The sequence below is a fragment of the Sebastes umbrosus genome, chromosome 23 (genome assembly GCF_015220745.1).
Source record: "Sebastes umbrosus isolate fSebUmb1 chromosome 23, fSebUmb1.pri, whole genome shotgun sequence".
Classification (NCBI taxonomy): domain Eukaryota; kingdom Metazoa; phylum Chordata; class Actinopteri; order Perciformes; family Sebastidae; genus Sebastes; species Sebastes umbrosus.
This window is the reverse complement of record NC_051291.1, coordinates 18,976,117-18,996,549: the sequence shown is the minus strand read 5'-3', so window position 1 is coordinate 18,996,549 and position 20,433 is coordinate 18,976,117. Positions and strand designations below refer to the sequence as shown.

General features: G+C 41.1%; 1 long non-coding RNA gene across 1 annotated transcript in view; it reads right to left on the bottom strand.

Moving 5' to 3' along the window:
• Positions 1-218: 218 nt before the first annotated feature.
• LOC119482964 overlaps positions 219-20,433 on the bottom strand; it is a 30,061-nt gene continuing 9,846 nt past the window's right edge. Inside the window, exons 2-3 of the long non-coding RNA XR_005205586.1 lie at positions 16,950-17,154; positions 219-474 (exon numbers count right to left, since the gene is read on the bottom strand). This is a non-coding gene — a long non-coding RNA (uncharacterized LOC119482964). The remainder of the gene's footprint in view (positions 475-16,949; positions 17,155-20,433) is intronic.

Here is a 20,433-nt window from a genome sequence, read left to right as displayed (position 1 = left end):
ACTAGTTATACATGGACTCTAGGTTTTATTTTCAATGGAAGTGATATATATATGTAGCCTATAGTTTACTAACAACACATCTGATGTGACCATCACCACAGGTATCACCAAATCCACCAAACAAACAGAAATACTTGCTATAAAACAAGTTAAATGATGAAAACTTACATTAGACCTCTTCAAGTGAGGGGACTGTTTCATGACTCCAAATATAATAGATTCAGCAACATGTCCAACCTGAGTTGTTATTATTTTATATATCACAACCACTTGAGTTTGCAGGCAGCTGCTGTGATTTACAAAACCCGGAGTTCCGAGGAGTACTTGAATGCAGCAGCGAAGCCAGCGCAGCGAGAATTGAGAGCGATGCTTTCTGGGACTTGTAGTACATACCCCAGTCACGATGAAGATCACATTATCTGTAGCATCTTCACAGCAATCAGAGTATTCTACGCCTTTCTATGTGTAGTTAGCCTATCAGAAAGAAAGGAAGAAAGAAAGAAAGAAAGAAAGAAAGTGTTTTCTACTGATATTCCCCCTATAACAAGACATGTAAGCACACATTCGCATTAGACCCCTCATTTCAGGGTATTAGTGGAGAACATGACCTTGAAACAGTGAAGAGTCCCGTCTTGGACATACAGGCCTTCTACTGGGACAACTGGTGCAATGAAAAATACATGAGACTGGATGAGAGGAAGCAAAAAGCTGGAGGGAGTTCCAAAGCCAAAATGAAAGAGTTCAACACACAGCTCTCTGTATGCGTATGTGAGAGGAGAGCGTGAGTTTGGGGGAGCGCATGTACACCCAATGCCACACATTTTTTATGAGCCATGTACTCACCATCATAAATCCATAGCACCCATACACCCCCCTTCGTTCATTCCCTACTAACTCTCATCACCTGCCTGGGTGTAGCTGGTGTTGTGATGAGTACAAAGGATTTTTTTAATGTAAAAACCCATTCTAAAGCACGTTCATTTCCCATGCTGCAAATGGTGCATTGAAATGCTTTGAAGTGTCAAATGTGCCTCTCTTTTCTCTCTGTCTCATCACTAGTTCGCATGTCCACTTAGCCATCCACCTTTGTAGTTTACATGGTGAATTATGAATGTGTGTGCCATGAAAAAGCAAGCAACCCGAGGCTCGCTGCTGGCTTAGGTTAAAGAACATGCCACGTGCTTAGGGCATCATGGGTCATCCCCTTTTCTTTTTTCACTCGGTTTCTCTCACTGTACACAACAATACAGTGTGTATAATAATGATTAAAAAGCAGGGTAGCAGATAGAGCTGGATTATTGTACAGTGTTGCTCTGCTACATCCCCATCCGGCCTCCTTCGATATTTCTGATTGGAGAGGTGGGGGGTTGTGGGTGTACTAGGGTGGGTGTGGGGGGTTGTTGGAATGTTCTACTCCACGTATGAATAAATCATAAGCCGGGGAGCAAAGTAAGACAGAAGCCCAGTGGATTCATCCCTGCGAGGACAGGAGATTGGAGCCAGTGTGCTCTTTTAGAAAGTGGAAACTAGACTATATGTGATCTACATCCCTGCGCAAACTTCGGGCTGCCGGCACATTTCGGTTGTGATGGAGGTGAAAAAATATGGCAAGGTAAACAAGACAACAGGAATGGAACAGATAAGAAAGACAGAGCTGTTGACTGCCTACAGCTAAATGTGACCGGACTGAAATGATGTAGTGTTTTGTAGTGTGAATGCAATATTTGTTTCATGAACATGCTTTTTATCACAGTTTTTATAGTGTCAACAAATAGCATAATAAGATAGCATTTCCTTGATGATGGTGCTAGATGAAAAGTCAGAGAATCACCAAAGACAGTAGGACTCATCCTCTGGGGATCATGAATTTATGTACAAGATTTGATGACAATTCATCCAATAGTTGTTGAGATATGTCAGTCTGGACCAGTAGGCAACCTCCGGGGTCTGAGAAGTGAAGCCAATGTGGAAGTGCCTTATACTTGCATTATTTCTAATAGCCAGCAGGGGGTGACTCCTCTGGTTGCAAAAAGATGTCTGATTGTATAGAAGTCTATGAGAAAGTGGCCCTACTTCTCACTTGATTTATTACCTCCGTAAACATTGAAAACATGAGTTTATGGTCTCAGTCACTAATTTCAAGTCTTCTTCAATACAGCATGATGTTCATTAAGTAATAGCACTTATGGTTGCAAAAAATGACAAACTTGAGGCTTCAAAACGGCAGTCCACAAACCAATGGATGACGTCACGGTGACTACGTCCACTTCTTATATATATAGTCTATGGTCTGGACCAAAGTGGTGAACCGACCAACAGATGGACCAATCAACTTCGCCATCCATTGAACCACGCTGCCAGTGTGGCTAAAAATACCAATCTTCAGTATATTTAGAGACACATTTTCCATCCTTTCGATGTCTGTGATGTGTAACCATGTGACACTGTAAGCCTCAGACTGACAGAGAATGATGAAGCGGCAGCTGAGGGGCTGAAGACAGGGAAAAAAAAGGAAGAAGAGGGCTCAAAGGTGGCGTATCTGTTCACTGACCACACTGTGAAAGGATTATGGTGGTGGACTGAGGACCGGTTGAGTCACCCTGGATTCTGGGCTTGATTTCTCCTTCCCCTTCATCCCTTCATCCCTTCATCTCCCTTTCCCTTTCCTCTTATCCGTTGTCCATCCCCAGTGTCCGTACACCTCCTCATGTTTGCTCCGAGTTTCATCAGGTGTCCCATATGTTCCCTTGCGGGCGTCAAAGTTGCGAGTGCGACTGAAGATGATGGAAGGAAGATGAAGTCGGGTCATTTACACAGATAGCTCCACTATATCCCAGATGGGCTCTGAAGATTGCTCAGCATTTCCGCCACTCAACCACCAGCCTCTTTTCATCTCTGGCCCATGGCCACACATAAAGGCAACATCTGTGGCGCATAAATCAAAAAGGAGAGGATAGAAGAGATTTGTTCTTTGCTTCAGCATCAACCAGGACTCCATTGCTTTTGGAACACAAACAAGTTGTAAAGGAGATGCGAGACGACATGGTCAGCGATGCGTTTTAAAGCCATAGTCGAGCTTTCAGGTTTCATTTAAGGGCAACCCTGGTTTCTTTTTCATTTCTTCTCATTTTCCCCCCTTTGGGCATCAAACCACTATAAATACAACCGGTTTATTTGTCAAAAAGTGAGATGACACAATGCTGATTTACTTTGCTGGACGGTTGGAGCAAAAATGACACCAGCTTATCTCGAGAGACCACTGCCTATCACCTCTTCTCAGCACTTCTCAGCTTTGCTTTAATTCACACCAGGAAGTGTAGGTCAGATGGGGGGAAAAACATATGCCTCCCTCAGCTCACACGCAGCCGGCAATATCCTCACCTCCAGTAAACAGGCCTCTAAATATAGCCATGAAAATAGGCCTGTGCCTTACAAGAAAAGCACCCCTCTCTGTATATTGTACCATATGAAGGATGGATTTCACAGCCCAATACCTCAGATGAAGGATCTTCATACATGGCCTTAATTACTTTGCCTTTCCTAGAAAGCACATTTACAGTATTGGCACGTTTACTGTAGCTTCGAAAGGGATTAGTCATTTGCTCTTTCTATGTAATGTGTAATACCTTCTTAGGGTATAATCCACCCATAAAAGCCCAGTCATATTCACAAAACATGTGGATCTATATACACATGTGCATGTACATACATAGATATAAACACATATTGTTAGAAAGAAACACAGTTCACACATATACAGAAGCCAATACAGTGGGACCTACAAATAATACAAGCACTGTGAAAGAGTGGAAAAGTGAGATAAAATTGAAAAAAAAAAACATTTTGGGGGATCTATGAACAGAAATGGAATATAATATTCATGACTATGTTTTCATTAGTGTATAATCACCTGAAACTAAGAATAGTTGTGTTTTTGTTTGCTTAGCTTGAGCCCTTCATATCTACATAGGGAGCGGGTCCTCTTCATGGAGTCCGCCATGTTTCTACAGTAGCCCAGAACGGACAAACCAATCACCGCAGTCTCCGAAAGACCCAAATCCTGCCCACTGTGCCTTTAACTCCCTAAATGCTTTGAGCTAAATGCTAACATCAGTATGCTAACATGCACACGTTGACACTGCTATTATTTTTACTATCTTAGTTTGTCCTCCGGTGCTCCAAACGGCATCTGCAAGATTTCACAGACCGGAGGAAAACAAGCAGTAAGAGCTGATCTGAGGTCTGCTGTCCATCTGCTGTCTATGAGAGCCAGCTGTCAATCACTCGTGAACTCCGACCAAACGGCCAAACTAGGCAGCGCTGATCAAATATGAATCAATATTATGTTACGTTAATGCCTATTTCTCTCCTCAGATGTTTTCAGAATCATCTTGTAGTGCACGGTTTAGCTGTAAAATGAGAAAGTTTGTGACGCCGCCGCCACTGTGAAATCTGGTGAAGGAACGCCAAGTTCCGGTCACATGGCAATTGAGCTAGATAAGAAGTTAAGGGATGATAAAAGTTATGACAAATCATCCTGAGGGGAATAAATGTGTGAACCAAATTTCATGGCAGTTTCATTCTGAACCAAAGCGGTGGACTGACCAGCTCAAGTCCATCCTTCAAGCCTCACTTCTAGGCCTACTGCTGCTGAAAACCCTTCAAAACTACTGAAAGGCGATGTATTACCAGATATCTGAGTCAGATATCTGAGCATTATCCTTGACAGGCTCCATCTGAACAACATGAATGATAGAGCAGTATCTGCGGTAGAGACTCTGGATGAGAGCAGCTCTACTTTTTTCTCCTCTCCGCTGGGCCTTCACATCAAACCTTGTTTTGGCTGGATGTAAAAATAGACCTCCTCCGTCTCCCTCCTTAGCATCAACACGGAACGCACCAATGGATGATTTTTCATCGGTTTGATATGCAAAACCGCACTCAGAAGCTATAAAAATCTGATTTTCCAGTACAGGAAAGGATCCTGTCACCTGAAAGTGTTCACCGTGGGAATCAAAAGAGTGAAAAGTACAGTGTTTCCTCCCATGTTCTCTCTTATCTAGTCTAATCGCTTCTCTGATGCACCCAAAACGTTTACCATCAACAAGCTTATGAGTCACTGCAGTCGGGGCAAGATATAATTATTTTATATATTTCCAGCTACTTTTTTTATATTTGAAAAGAAATCTTTGCCTCTTCAGTCATGAAGACTTTTCAGTTTTCAACTCATTGCCAAAGATCTCTGATGCTCATGGGATCTGAGCCCTGATCTCGTTTCAAGATATCAACAAGTGGAGTCAGTCGTCTTTATACCAAACCTCATCTGTTGTCTCCCTTAGCCTGTGAAGTGGTCTTTTTCATCCGCAAGCCAAAGAAAAGACAAGCTCTTCAGCCGCCCACAATAATATATCATGTGGGCATTTGCCACCCTGGTAACAATCTAGACATTTTCATTTAAAAACTTCCACAGCGCTGTATGATTGCGAGTGGTCCTCTCGTACCATGATGATCATGGCGTGGTAAACAAAAGAAGACAGATTGTATTGGTCAGCTAAACCACTTTCTTTTGAGTCATGTTACCAAGATGAGTTGTAAACCTAAAAGCCACACTGTTCTCAGGTTACAGTCTTTGGTTCGTGGTAGCTGCGGGCTCCCAGATCGGGAATGTGTTTTTATGACTAACTAAATGCACTGCGGGGCTCCCACGTCCCTCGTGCTGTTGCACACTGTGGGTGCAATATTACAATATACAGCCACCTGGACCCCCGACACCCACCAGTGAAAACATAATTGTGCCTGCGAGTGTATGTACACTCAGACACACACACGCACACATGCACACACACGTACATGCTGGACAGATGGCTGTCATAAATGGCTGTATGTGTTAGCAAGTTGAAAGCAATCCTTGGCAATGTGTCCCCTCCGCACACCTACCCACCGACCCACATACATGTTTCATGCTACATCACAGCATCCTCTCACAGCCACACATACACACAGAGAAAAATGTGTGTCTTAACAAGTCATATTTTGTGACTTAAAATTAATACTTAAAAGACTTAAAAATAAGAATTAAATAAATATAGAAATAAAAATAAGTGTGGCTGAAATATCCAATTGACCGTTCGCAAAAACATAGATTGCCCAATCATAGCTTAGCAAACATAACCAGACACAGCAAGCCTGTCAAGCTTTGGATTTGTCCACAATGCTGAACACAGTTTGCATGGGGGGGGGGGTTTAGTAAGAGCGATACTCACAATTTAAAGAGTTTGGAGGATTGACTTTTTTTTATTCAGCCTTTCAAAAACACAAGAGTAAGAGAGCGTAAGAAATGGTTTGAACAGTTTGTCTGCACTAATGTAAGCTGCATAGGTTAGGATGTCTATACATGTAGCTTAGGCTACTACTAGTAGTGACCTAACCCAGTGTTCCCAAGCTTTTTGACACAAATTAGACCGCAGACCCTCTTCTGAGAGGCTTATGTTCCAGGTCCCCCATCTGAAAGTGTATGAAACCCAGGACCAAAATAGTCATATATTCTGTCATCGTTATGGATGGAATTATAGTGAAAATAAATGATTCCCCTTTTTGCGGGGAGCACCCTGGACCCCCCTCAAGGACCCTCGGGGGTCCCTGGACACCAGTTTGGAAACTACTCACCTACCCGTTGTTACTTCCAAGGCCAAAGAGCATTTCAAAAAAGCTTATTTTGTACAGATTTAGTATTTCTCCACAGAGCGAAGGCTAACATTAGTGGCTCTGTGGGGTTATTTTAGAATGAAATAACAGTGTGGTCTTATATCTGTCCTTATTTTACTTATGATACCAGTGTTTTGTTGCTTTTAGCACAATATCATGATATAGCCACGAGTGCATATTTTATAAGGGTTTCTGATTGAAAACGGGTCAGCTTGAAACATTAAAACGTCAGCTGATGACATTTTCAACCAACAAATGAAGCTGTCATTAGTTTAATTAGCTACCAACTGATAAAAATCAACAATTTGCTGGCTAGAAATGAGAAGCTGCTTTTATCTGACATGTTCATAAAAGCATTACCATTTGTTGTTTCAGCAAAAGCAATGGGCTTTCCCATGAAACATGAGCTAATGTAAAGGAAGTGATGACATTTTAGGTGCTAAAAGTGGATTATTAGGAATACAGAAGTAGAACTGGATAGGAGAAGAAAAGCTACACAGTTTCCTAAATGTGATCCACTTGTTTTGACTGTTCCTCAAAATGAAAGATTCATCAGCAGATTAAATAACACGTAAAGAGTCCATGTGCAAAAAACATGCAATCTTTTGTTTTGTTGTAGTCATCTTTCTTACTCATATCTGTAAAACCACAGACTGGCAACAGGGCGACCAGCTCTCAGCTAAGTGCTGTTTGCTCTTTTCTGGTTGGTGTTTAGCCGTTCTGTCCGCCTGTTGGTGTGTGGGTGTTGGTGTGAGGAGCAGTCTGTGCTGCGATGAGTGTACCCGCCCCACCTACATCCTGTAATCCGCATAAAGACGTGGTGTATAAGATTCACTCGCTACAGGGTGAGCTGGTAATTTCTGCTTTTCCGATCGGTGCATAAAAATGTCACGAGGACTGTGATTACCACGGCTGCATGTTTACATGGACTAATAACATAAAAACATGCTGACATCTTTAACTGTGGCCTGTGACACCTGTGACAGCATGCAGTGCTATCAACCCCAGCGGCTGGAATTACATACTGTAATCGCTAATGCTTAGATTTAGCTGAAAGTCAGCAGTTAGGGTTATCTCTGGTAAAAACATGGCTGCAGAGAGAATGAGTTGATATCCAGAAGGCAAATATGAATTTCCATATAGATCTGCTTACATAAGGTAAAGAAATTATGTCATATATGATCCCAGTGAATATGTTGGTGTATGAAATGCCGTGTGAGAACATGTTTTATGTTATTATGAAGTCAAACATATGCATGATTAGTAATCAGGGCTCCTGGAACAATCCGTCAGCTGGCTAAATTATCTTTTTAATTGGACTTTTTTTTACATAACAAACTTACTAATCTTACAATGCTGTTCAGATTTCATTCAACTCAAATTTGGTGGAGAGATAACCCAAGGTCAACGGATCGGTTAATTGCATTTCGGTGGTGATCAAGATCTGGGATTTCCGACGTTATATGATTATCTTAGTTATTGTTATTATGATGAGCTCATGTGCTAGTGGGAAGGTCTGACAGCTTCCGGGACCTTCAAAATCAGATAGAAAATCAACTAGTTTGAGTATTGCTTTAGTTTTTCTTTGCATCCATGCTTCAAACTGTGCAGAAAGACACAAATAAGGGCTTTCCTTGAGGCTATTTTTCTGTGTGTATGTGTGTGTTTGAGCATGGTTGAGTACTATATAGAGTGGCTTTGGCCTGTCAGCAAAACCAGAAGCAGGAAAGACTGATCTGGAAAGATAAGTCAACAGAATTACAAATCCCAGCAGGATATGAAGCAGCCGAGAAGCTGTGTCGGGCACTATAGTCTCACATGTTGTACACTTACAGTCTATCATTTACAGGTCTTTGTGCTGCACTGTCATGAACAATAGACCAGCACAATGTGAGAGGAAATCATGAATTTATGAATTTCACACAGCATAAAACATTTTTTAAATACACACTTTAATAAACTACTCTTTCGAAAGGTAAGCACAACGACAAGTCAAGTATACCTTTCTGTAGGCCTATAAGGCAAGAATACTTAATTATATATATATTTTTTAGGTATATCTCGATCAAAAGATTAAGTACAAGTAGGCCTATAAGCCAAGTATACTTAGGCTTTACTGTATACTTGTCAGTATAAGCCAAGTATACTTAGACTTTTCTGTATACTTGTCAGTATGAGCCAAGCATACTTTTCTGTATACTTGTCAGTATGAGCCAAGTATACTTAAACTTTTCTGTATACTTGTCAATATGAGCCAAGTATACTTAGACTTTTTTGTATACTTGTCAGTATAAGCCAAGTATACTTAGACTTTTCTGTATACTTGTCAGTATGAGCCAAGTATACTTAGACTTTTCTGTATAATTTTCAGTATGAGCCAAGTATACTTATGTATACTTTTGTTAAGTATATCGCTGATAAGTACATAAAAAGTAAACTGAAAGTATACTGTCTTATTTTAAGTTTAAAATAAGTATACTCATAGCACACTTGAATAAACTTCTTTTTGGTAAGGGCTGACAACAGCACTCTGTATTTAACTCTGTGTACATGTTAACCCGGTGAAATAATCGATGCTAATTTAACTGAGGATGTAAATTCAGCACTAAGTCAGTGCATGTTAATGTCTGCGGCACCGTCGGAGTCAAGCGAACACCTTTTGGATCATTTCGAACACTCAAACCCAGAGCTGCATCGGCTCTATCAGTGAACAAACAACACTCCAATCAACACTTGTCAATACCAAATAATTGTCACTGAAAAATCAACATTCATTAACGCTAAGGAGATTTGCTGCATTCAGCATCAAATGTACTTGATGGTTTAGAAATCAGGGTTTATAAGTAGGAGAAAAGAGGGTAGAAAATTAATGTGACAGAGTGGCAAATGAATAATATGTGTGTGTGCTTTCAGTGCAGTTGCATTAAGGCACAGATGAAAGGCGGTGGAGGGGAGATCTGTGCCTCATGGCTCAGTGGGAGACACACCAGGCTTTACTCTGATAACCCTTTGACAGTGAGGTGAAGGGGTCTGCTCCACTTGCTGCAGAGTGCATTACGTAGATATCCTCAACCAAAACTCACACATATGCAGGGGCCTATTTCAAGCACACAGAAACATAAAAGATATAAACACAGGAAAAAGAGAGAAAGGATTGAAATTATGAAACTGACAGAAACAAAGACAGACATGCAGTGAGAGGCGGAGAGAAAGAGAGAAAGAGAGAGAGAGAGAGAGAGAGAGAGAGAGAGAGAGAGAGCGAGAGAGAGAGCTCTGGACAGATTTGAAGCAAACAGAAAAAAACACAGCTCCATTCTGCCTCCCACATCAAAAAGACTTCTCTTCCAAATGTCAGGGCAGCTGGATATCAGGCCTGTGTGTGCTTCTGTGTCAGGCCCTCGTGGTTTGATTTGCTGTCCTCAAACCCTGACTGTCAGATGTCTTCTGCAACCGGAGCATCTTTTATGGTTAATATTTGAGATGCGACTGCAGCTACGAAAGGCAAGAGGAGATGACCATTTCTCGGTGAATGAACTGATGTGTAAGAGGTTGGGTGATAGAAAGAAAGACGGACTGGCACCTGGAGAAATAAATAGAGGAAATGAAACAGCGACTGTGTTCCTGTCATTATGATTTATCACCTCGGGTATGTTTAATCCACTCAGACTATAAAGTCCCTCGGTTCTCACCACTGTACATCCCTTTGAGGGGGGAAGAAAGTAGATTGTGTCCAACATGCCTGACCACAATACTGTTTGGTGAGCAGGGCTTCCATTTATTTCTATTTATTACTTTGGTGTTGTTCATATAAAAAATCACTTTTTATCCCCCTGGAGGGAAATTGAAACCCTTCTAGACTGCAAACTGTGGATGACAGTCCAACCTTTGATCCAGGAGATAAAAAGCAACAATCCTTTTATTCTTGCGATTTATTAGACTTTCTTATTTCCCACATTCGCTTCTCTCTCTTCTATCTCCCTCCCTCATCTCTGGCCCGACAGACAGAGCCGAGTCCCGGCAGATATTCCTTTCTCCTCCAACTGTCACGAGCGCTGACATAACCTTTAAAAGCCCTTTGGCTCGGTTTCTTACATCAGTCTGCTCTATTTCTGAACAGCATCCCTGCCGTGATTGCGGCAATTTTTCACTGAATGCTCAGCCCGGTCTATTATCAACCGAACATGACATCAGGCACTCTAAAATGAAGACCAAATCAATAAAATGAGTGCAGCGTGGTGGAGTGCCAGGAAATGGTACAATGCACCTTAATATGTCTCTGGTATAAACTACCAACAGTGATAAATCAGTGGAGAATGAGATAGAGCAACAATTTGATTTACACACAGCAGTTTTTTCTATAGGTACACATGCATTTGTGTAAATACTTTGAAGTGGATGATACATTAAAGAGGACCTATCCTGCTCATTTTCAAGTACATACTTGTATTTTTGGTTTTTACTAGAACATATTTACATGTTTTAATGTTCAAAAAACGCTCTATTTTTCTCATGCAAGCTGTGTTGCAGCACCTCCTTTCACCCTCTGTCTAAAACGCTCTGTTTAAGCTCCTGCACCGCCTACTGAAAGAGTTCAGTCTGTTCTAATTGGTCTGCTGGCCCACTCTATTGTGATTGGTCAACTAAACCAAACTCTTCGTACTCCGCTCCAGCTCCGCTCTAAACAACTTTGTTTGAGTGCATGCCAAGCTAGCCGCTAGGCAAGTATTGTGCAAATGTGTTACTTGGTGACATCACCACGTTACGGAAGGAAAGATAGGACTTGAAGCAAGGTGTTTCAGGTAGTTCAGGAGCAGTGTTTCTGTGGGGGAGAGTAACTCCCTTTGGTGTGGACTCCGGGTTTTGTAACTTTGCAGACATTTTACATGCACAAAAATTATATAACACACTAAAGGAAAGGGAAAAAGCACAAAAGCTTAATAGGTCCTCTTTAAACAATTGTGGAAACATATTTGATATCCCCAATCAATACAAGGATAAAGAAACAGACCTGAACAACACCCATGTGTGCAGCCAGGGGAAGGATAATTTCAAGTTGTTTTATGGAGGAATACGTACCAGATCTTGGGCGGTAGCAACAAAACTCCAATAACTCAAATCCCCTTTATGTGATAAAGCCATGTGTTCAACCTATTCATAGCCCTGAGGCCCTTAGCAGTGTCTTAGCAGGACTTGCAACATGCTATGCAGAACTATATTTACTTAAGGTCAGTGGTCACAAACTGCTTTGAGTGATCACATTTGGTGATTCACCTTCACGATGGAGCAGCATAATGCGCCTCCATGAAGGGCGGCACATACTGTAAGGGCATCTGACATCAAAACCTGTATTCCTTGCAATCGTGTCCCGGGGGCCTATAGTCACGGTGCTTTTGAAGATGTACGCATGCATGCCTGTTAGCAGCTCACATACATGTACGAATGCACACACTACCAATCTATGTATCTTTGATGTGTGTGCTGGCTGCATACATTACGAGGGTGGATTTGTGGTAAAAGCACCTTGGAGGAGGAGAAGAGAGCTGGAAAATTATGAATTCTCTGGCAATTCTCTGGAGAGAGTTGAGGCTTTTTTTATACATGTGGCAGGTTGGGGGGGTGGATTGGATGCATCATTTTTTATGCCAAAGATGTAGTTTAACAGTCAAATCCAAACGCCAATGACAAAATGTTTTCATTTCATCCATTTGTAATGAAATATTTTGAGTGTACAGAGTAGGAGAGATTATATGAAATTGTATTTATAGAAAAGGCAAGATATTCCAGCCATGTTTCACGCACTAGTTTAGTTCAAGAAGACAGCTTCAAGTGATTGGTACAAAAGAGTGTCAACAAGCTACAAGTACTGACGTCTTGTCTGTGTTTCAGAGGCAGAGGGGGGTCCACACACACAGAGGGTAAAACACATGAACACAACCAAACAGCCAGCTGCTTCAGCGGGAAGTAACACTCCCTTGAACATTGCGTTAGTGCCAAAATCCGAATCAATAAGTGGAGGAAGGAAAACAGACTCACGGGGGGGGGGGGCAGACAGTGTGAGAGCGAGACAGAGAGGCAGCAGTATAGATTTAAGCATACTGTAGATAAAGGCAAGACACTGATTGAGCATGCAGACGGAGACAAGAAAAGGAAAATCTGATGTACTCATAACTAAGCTTTTTCTTTTTGCAGGGAAGCCATGCTGGCTGTTTTATGGAGTTTCCTTTAGCAGCTATAACAAAGTATCCAGGTGGGAACAGACAAAGCTTCCTCAGCCAGCTGTTTGCTTTCAAACTCCAGCAAAAATAAGAGCTTCCATCATTCAGCCTAAACACACGACATGTAAGAGCCTATGCTCACCAAACAAAACAGGAACATGCTCTTTGGAGGATGCATTACAAACAATAAATAGATACTATTGAATGTTATTTCTAAGTCTAGATAGCACGTACCATTTGTACGGTGATACAGAAAATACAGAAGTGCAGTTTGATGACATGGTGGTGAAAAAGGGGAAGGTTGAATTTAAGGAGGTGGAATTGAAGAAGTGCTGGACATGATTTATGATTATAAAACATAGAATAAAAAACAGAACTGAATCCATTACATATCATGTATCTGCTTGTGCAGAGTCATTTCAATCAACTCGAGGCATATATATATATATGTTATATATATATATGCTATATATATAGTATATAAATATAATGGAATTAATATGTTGATCCCCACTGATACAAACGTTTTAATGGAAAGGGCCAGCAGCAGCACAAAAAACAACATGCTGCAATATGAAATGCTTGAAAAGGTTTGCTGTTTGAAACAGTAAGAAGTTTCTTTTTTATTAGGATGGCAGGGCGGCGTAATGGCTGCAGTACAGTAGCCTGTTAATGTACGTGAATATGAAAAATGTGCATGCCTGTTAATATAATCCATAAAAAGAGGGCTGTCAATCGATTAAAATAGTTTAACGTGATTAACCGCAATTTTTGTATCTGTTCCAAATGTACCTTAAAGGGAGATTTGTCAATTATTTAATACTCTTATCAACATGGGAGTGGGAAAATATGCTGCTTTATGCAAATGTATGTATATATTTATTATTGGAAATCAATTAAAAACACATAACAATGACAAATATTGTCCAGAAACCCTCACAGGTACTACATTTAGTATAAAAAATATGCTCAAATCATAACATGGCAAACTGCAGCCCAACAGGCAACAACAGCTGTCAGTGTGTCAGTGTGCTGACTTGACTATGACTTGTCCAAAACTGAATGTGATTATCATAAAGTGGGCATGTCTGTAAAGGGGAGACTCGTGGGTACCCATAGAACCCATATTCATTCACATATCTTGAGGTCAGAGGTCAAGGGACCCCTTTGAAAATGGCTATGACAGTTTTTCCTTGCCAAAATTGAACACAAGTTTGGAGCGTTATTTAACCTCCTTTACATACAAATGGATTTCTTAGGCTTTCTAGTTTCATATGATACCAGTATCTTCACTCTAGCTTTCAAACTGAGCCCGGTAAAACTTGCGTTAAAGAAGTTAGTGGCGTTAAAATGAATATGCGTTAACGCGTTATTAGCGCGTTAACTTTGACAGCCCTACCATAAAGTCACACCTTTTCAGATATTAACAAGCAAACACGAACACCAAAGAAACACAGACATGTGTGCTGTTTGAGTTCCCGGATGTGTCTGTATGTGTGTGTGTGTGTGTGTGTGTGTGTGTGTGTGTGTTTCTAGCTGAGGGCAGCAGTAATGGTGATGGTATTGGGACTCAGGGGCCCAGTGCCCTGCTGCTGCCCACGGCCTTACTGGTGTGCTCTGCTATAGAGAACTAAGCTCATTTTCTACACACAAACACACACACACACACACACACACACACACACACAAACAAAGGGGAGGAAAATAGCAAGACAGGGTGAAACAAGACGGAAAGCAATGCTACAAAAACCAAGAAGATAATCATATTTTTAGATTTTTCCATTAGACAATTTGCTGTATTTTGTAACACGATTTTTTTCAGTTCACCACTGCCATTTCCTCATTTGCTCTAGCCATCTGGGGGGTCTCTTTTAATTGCCTCACTCATGAATTCTGTGTGTATGTTTGTTTTTCGTGTTTTCTTTGAGCTGGGTCGGGAAACATTGCAACCTGTGAAGCCCATTGAGACACTTTATGATGCTGTATACTAAACTTGGACTGACTACCATGACTACCAAGTTACAAATTAATTCATTACCTTTAAGAAAACAGCTAATATGTAATTTAACACGGTATTCTTTTATATCTTCTAATGCCCTGCCCTCCTTTCTTTGTTTCTGTCTCTCTGAATTACTGAGTGCCCATTGGCCCAGCAGGCAAGCAGCTCCAGTGAGCACACAGTGGTAATAATTCACAGTCAATCTGTGCACTGGACCGCCACACACACTCATTTAAATACTGCCCACAGCCATTACTATATTTCTCTGTCTCTATCATTATCTCTCCCCTGCCTTGCTCACTTGACCTCCCCATGCCTTCCGCCACGACTGCTTCTACATTTGTTTCTGTTTGGAACCGTCACTCATTTGTGTATTCACAGCATCACTCCTTCCAATAATTATTCGATCCCAGCTTCTCTCCTCTCTCCTACCTTTCTCTCATACTCTTTATTTATCTGTTCACACAATCCTCACAGCTCTGGGCTGAGTTGCCAGGACGCCAGGAAGCTCTGATTTACTTATCTTTGTTTGTGGCCCGTGGCAATAATGTTTGAGCTAAGACGGAGAGCACGGCGAGGGCTGTGTCAGTGAAGGGAATTAGTATGCCATCAAGATGCCTGACTGAATACAGAATGAACGTGTGGAGACTGACATGTATAATACATACAGTATATAGTCAAGTATTTTTTGTATGTTTTGCACTCCTCATGCACACCTACAGTATACAGTAAGGTCCTGCTGTTTTCATGGCATCCGTCAGCACATACAGTACAATATTATATGGAGATATATTGAGCAGAATCTAAAATCTAAAATACATGATGCTTCTTTAGCACTTATGCTGTAAACATGTTAAAGGAAAATTGCACTCTCTGGTACTTTTACACTGTCAGGTTTAGGCAAAAAAAACGACAACTTCTTTAGGTTGAGGCAAAAAACGACAACTTATTTAGGTTTAGGCAACAAAAACTACAAATTCTTTAGGTTAAGGCAAAAAAACTACAACTTATTTAGGTTCAGGCAAAAAACTAGAATTTCTTTAGGTTTAGGCAAAAAAAAAGACAATTTATTTAGGTTAAAGCAAAAAAAATACAACTTCTTTAGGTTCAGGCAACAAAAACACATTAAGTTTACGGAAAAACTTGTACCGTATTTTGGTTTAAAATAACTACTTTTCAAAAGTGAAAGTGAAACTTAACACTTGTGAACACGAAGACAACTACTCGTTGCTTGTTTCACATGGGATGCTAACCTCGGTCTCCTGGGAGGTTTTCAAAGTGGGGTCCAGGGGACCCCCAGGGATCCTTGAGGGGGTTCCAGAGGACCTCAGCAAAAATAGAAATAATTTATTTTCACTATAATGCCATCCATAAACAACACAATAACAGAATGTATGACTATTTTGGTCATGGGTTTCATACACTTTATGTAATAAAACATTTAAAAGCAAAAAATTGTATCAAATGTGGTTCCATGGTCTAATTTGTGTCAGTTTAGGGGTCTTTAATGTGAAAAAGTTTGGGAACCACTGGTCTATACTACAGCGCTGACTTGCGCTTCTGCTCGTATCATAATTACTACGGTCTCTAGAGGTCGCCGTCATCTTCTTTTACACCGACTTTCGGTTATCTACCATGTGAATAGATGATAATACCTACTATTGGGTGTAGTAGGCCCCTAATGACCCACATTTATGGTGTTTTAGCATCAGATAACGCCTATTTTGTTTCCACCTGACGAACTGTTTGTACCGTTCACTCACTCCCTGCTTCATAAATATCTCATTTGGTTTATTGGAAAGAGCTATCTCAGTGCGCCACGGGTGTCCATCTGCATCGGTTAAGGTGTGAGCGAGTGAGCGAGTGATCAAGTGAACGAGCGAACGAGGGAATTGGAGCATGGTGAGAGATTCAACCTGGGAGTCGTAATCATCTCCAGCTGCTGCCTGTCATTTCTCCCCAGTTCTTTCATTTTTCCTCCAGATTCCCTGCTCTCTCTGTCCTTAATTCCCCCCCCCATCTTTTCTTACCTCTCTTCCCCTGTGTTATAATCTTCCACACTGCTGGAGAAATCTAGCTCAGGGTACCCATAGGCTGTGTTTATCCCGAGCTCCAGGCACCCCAGGCTGGCATGCTTTGGAGAGAAGAATCCCCCCACCAAGCCTCGCCGCAGGTTCACCGGAGGTTCTCATGGCTTCGCTGCACGGCGCCCTGCAGCGCACAGTAGGTGCTGACCTACAGAAATGAAAACATCACCAAGGATGAGGGAGAGGTTGATTATACTGGATTGTGAAAACCATTTGCAGGGTTTACATAAAGCAAAATCTACAAGACTTTTTTAGTGAATGTTCTGGCGATGCTGGTGTTGTTTATCCCAGTGGCAGGTTTTCTAACAGAGCGTTAATCCAGCCCTCTTGAACACATCCAATTTTGTTTTCCCAGATACTATAAAGAGAACTTGTTGTGGGAATGGATTATTTCATTCTTTGTCCTGAAACTCATTCCTGCAGTTACATAAGGCGTCATAACAAGCACCACACTTCCCCCTCTTTGTGGCTCCAGGGTTGCCAGGCAACTCCAAGAACGTCTGCCTGGCTGCGTCCCTGCAACCTTTTGCGGCACACACACACACACACATGCATACACGACCCAATCCTTTAAAATCACCTGTTCTCCTCTAGAAGTGTCTTGCCTCAGAGGTAGGTTATGAGGTTATTTGGCTCTGTTATTGGTGTTTATCTAAGCTAATGACGTTTCTGAAAGGAGAAGTCTGAAAAGAGAACAGAAACTTCACTGGACACCAGATGACAGCGTGGAGTTTCCCAACTAACTTCCTGGACAGAGACGGCCAAAGGAACTTTGGACGCATATCGAGGCTGCGTCTCAGTTTGTGTCTTTTTTTGAAGTCTTTTTGTCTTTGGACTCATATTTCCTCGCCTCTGCCAAACTTTGTCAAGGCTAACAGACTAAGATCAACCAGTAGGTCTGATTCGGTTGCTGCAAAGCATGGATGATTTGTGATTAGTAGATGGATGACACCGGACAGGAAGGAGCTATTCAGATATGCAACATCATCTTGTTAAAGGATTAGCTGGAAGCTTTGAGTCCTCATCCAGCGTCTGGTCACTTTTAGTCACACATGCGTGACCTTGACAAATATAGATTCTCTTTCCTGATGAATGTAAAAATAATTGTGAATCAGAATCATCAGGATCAAGTAGCACTCTTGCACACATAAAGTACGAGGACTTACAAGAGACAGATTTTAAAACGAGTGGTAAAAATCAAAGCAGCAGAGGCCGACATAGCGTCACTTTTAGTCCCTATAAATCTTGACCCTACATTTCCCATAATGCAACTCATGGTGGTCTCTTACGTTAGACCCTTTATGCCCTGTAAATGCCAACGTCTTTCAAACTCAATGCCTCCTGGTTTCTACAATATGCTTCTGGCAAAAATTTGAAGTCTGAAGTCCAATTTAGTGATTAGTGATGTTGATGAAACTCAAGACTGCTCATATACAGTATGCCCATATTTCTAAAGTATACTCCTTGAAATATATTTTGGCCTTTACAAAGAAATGCATTGCCTTATTAATAGATGCAAAACATTTAATTCCTCTATATTAGCTCATATTAGCTTAATACACGTCTGTGTGATGCTTGGCATTTCCACTGTAACTGCCATCAATGAGCCAGTCTGTGATTTCTTTCAAATATCTCTATACTGCCACACTGTGATTCCACTCTGATGACTTACACTAGTTCTACTCTGAGACTGGGCTGTACAATCCATTCACTGTGTCTCCTTTAAAATGGATTATTATGGCCTTGAAAATGGATTCACACTAGACGTCCTCTGTATGGCGAGAGCAGGTGCATTGATGCTGTGTGGTATGGTAAACAGAGGCGGCCCTCATAGCTCTGAATGGATTCAAAACCGTACAACAAACCCCGTTTGGAGTCTGAGAGATTTATACAAGCTGAGTTTATGTATGTTAAATACTAGCTTGAAGCAGACTATGAATTATTAATGTTTTATTGTAAGAAATAGCATTTTACATGACGGAAGCAAAGTGGACTTCTATGGCATTACAACAGGAGGGACAGAGATCAAACTTCCTGTCCTCTCATATGTCTTTCATCCACATCTGGATTTTTATTCCAGGTGAAAAACAGAGAGAGGTTTGATATTTTTCAGCTCTGATGGTACAAATAATACCTCATGGGTCGATAGGCTCCTTGATATCCCCGTGTTTGTGCTCCCCACAGGCACATGCACACACAGAGAAAAAAGAGAAGTTTGTGAGTACTCACATGAGAATGAAAGAAATGATGCACAAGATGCAGAGAGATACAGTAAAGGGGGAAATAGGAAGCTAGCATATAACAATGAGTTGTAGTCATCCAGCGCTGGAGATTCCCCAATAGATCATCTGGCTGTTTTAATAGCCTTTGGGCGTAATGTCCTTGTTAGATGGGATTCCTTTGTCTGGAAGGCTGCTGCCTGCCCAGACATACACACATACACTCTGGCAGCATCCATGTACAGTATTTTCATTAAAGGTCCCATGTTGTACTAATTTTCAGGTTCATACTTGTATTTTGTGTGTCTACTAGAACATATTTACATGCTGTAATGTTCAAAAAAACTTTTATTTTCCTCATACTGTCTGCCTGAATATACCTGTATTCACCCTCTGTCTGAAACGCTCCGCTTTAGTGCATTTCAACAGAATTGCAACGGAATTGCGTTGCTAGGCAACAGCTTGGGTCCATGTTTACTTCCTGCCAGCTGATGTTATTTACATACACTGCAACAGGAAATAAACTGGGACACATTTAGAATGTTTATGTTTAAAACCGTGTAATGGTCTAAATATTGTATATTTGTGACATCACAAATGGACAGAAATCCTAACGGCTTGTTTCAAGCGCACAATTTCTGAATACGGGCTGTGTGTATTTCTCCCTATATTGAGCGTTTTGATAGTTTAACAGTATTTAGCACTTAAACCTGCTTTATAATATAAATTACATGAAAAACTCACTTTTTACAATATGGGACCTTTAAAGGTGCAGTGGTGCGGCTCTGTGAAGAGGACCTGCTCCGTATGTAGATATACTGTAAATGGCTCATACTAAGGTAACAAAAACACAAATATTCTTATTTTTAGGTGATTATACACTAAAGAAAACACACTAAATAATATTATATTCCATATCTGCTAATAGATCCCCTAAATGTTACACACCGGCCCTTTACGAGGATGCCATATTTTGTTAATGGCATTGTTTATTTGCTTTTTCCTACTTCTGTGTACTAATCTGTGAGGCTGACAACTAGAATTAAAATGAAACCGACATAATAACTCAGATTTCAACCTCAGGGTAACATGGGGGAGAAGATTGTCATTTGAAATAGGATTAATCGTTTGGAGTTCATCACTGAGAAGTCTTTTAACTTCAAACCATTCATTGAGCTCGCCTCTCCGGGTGGCTGCACCTCACGCAT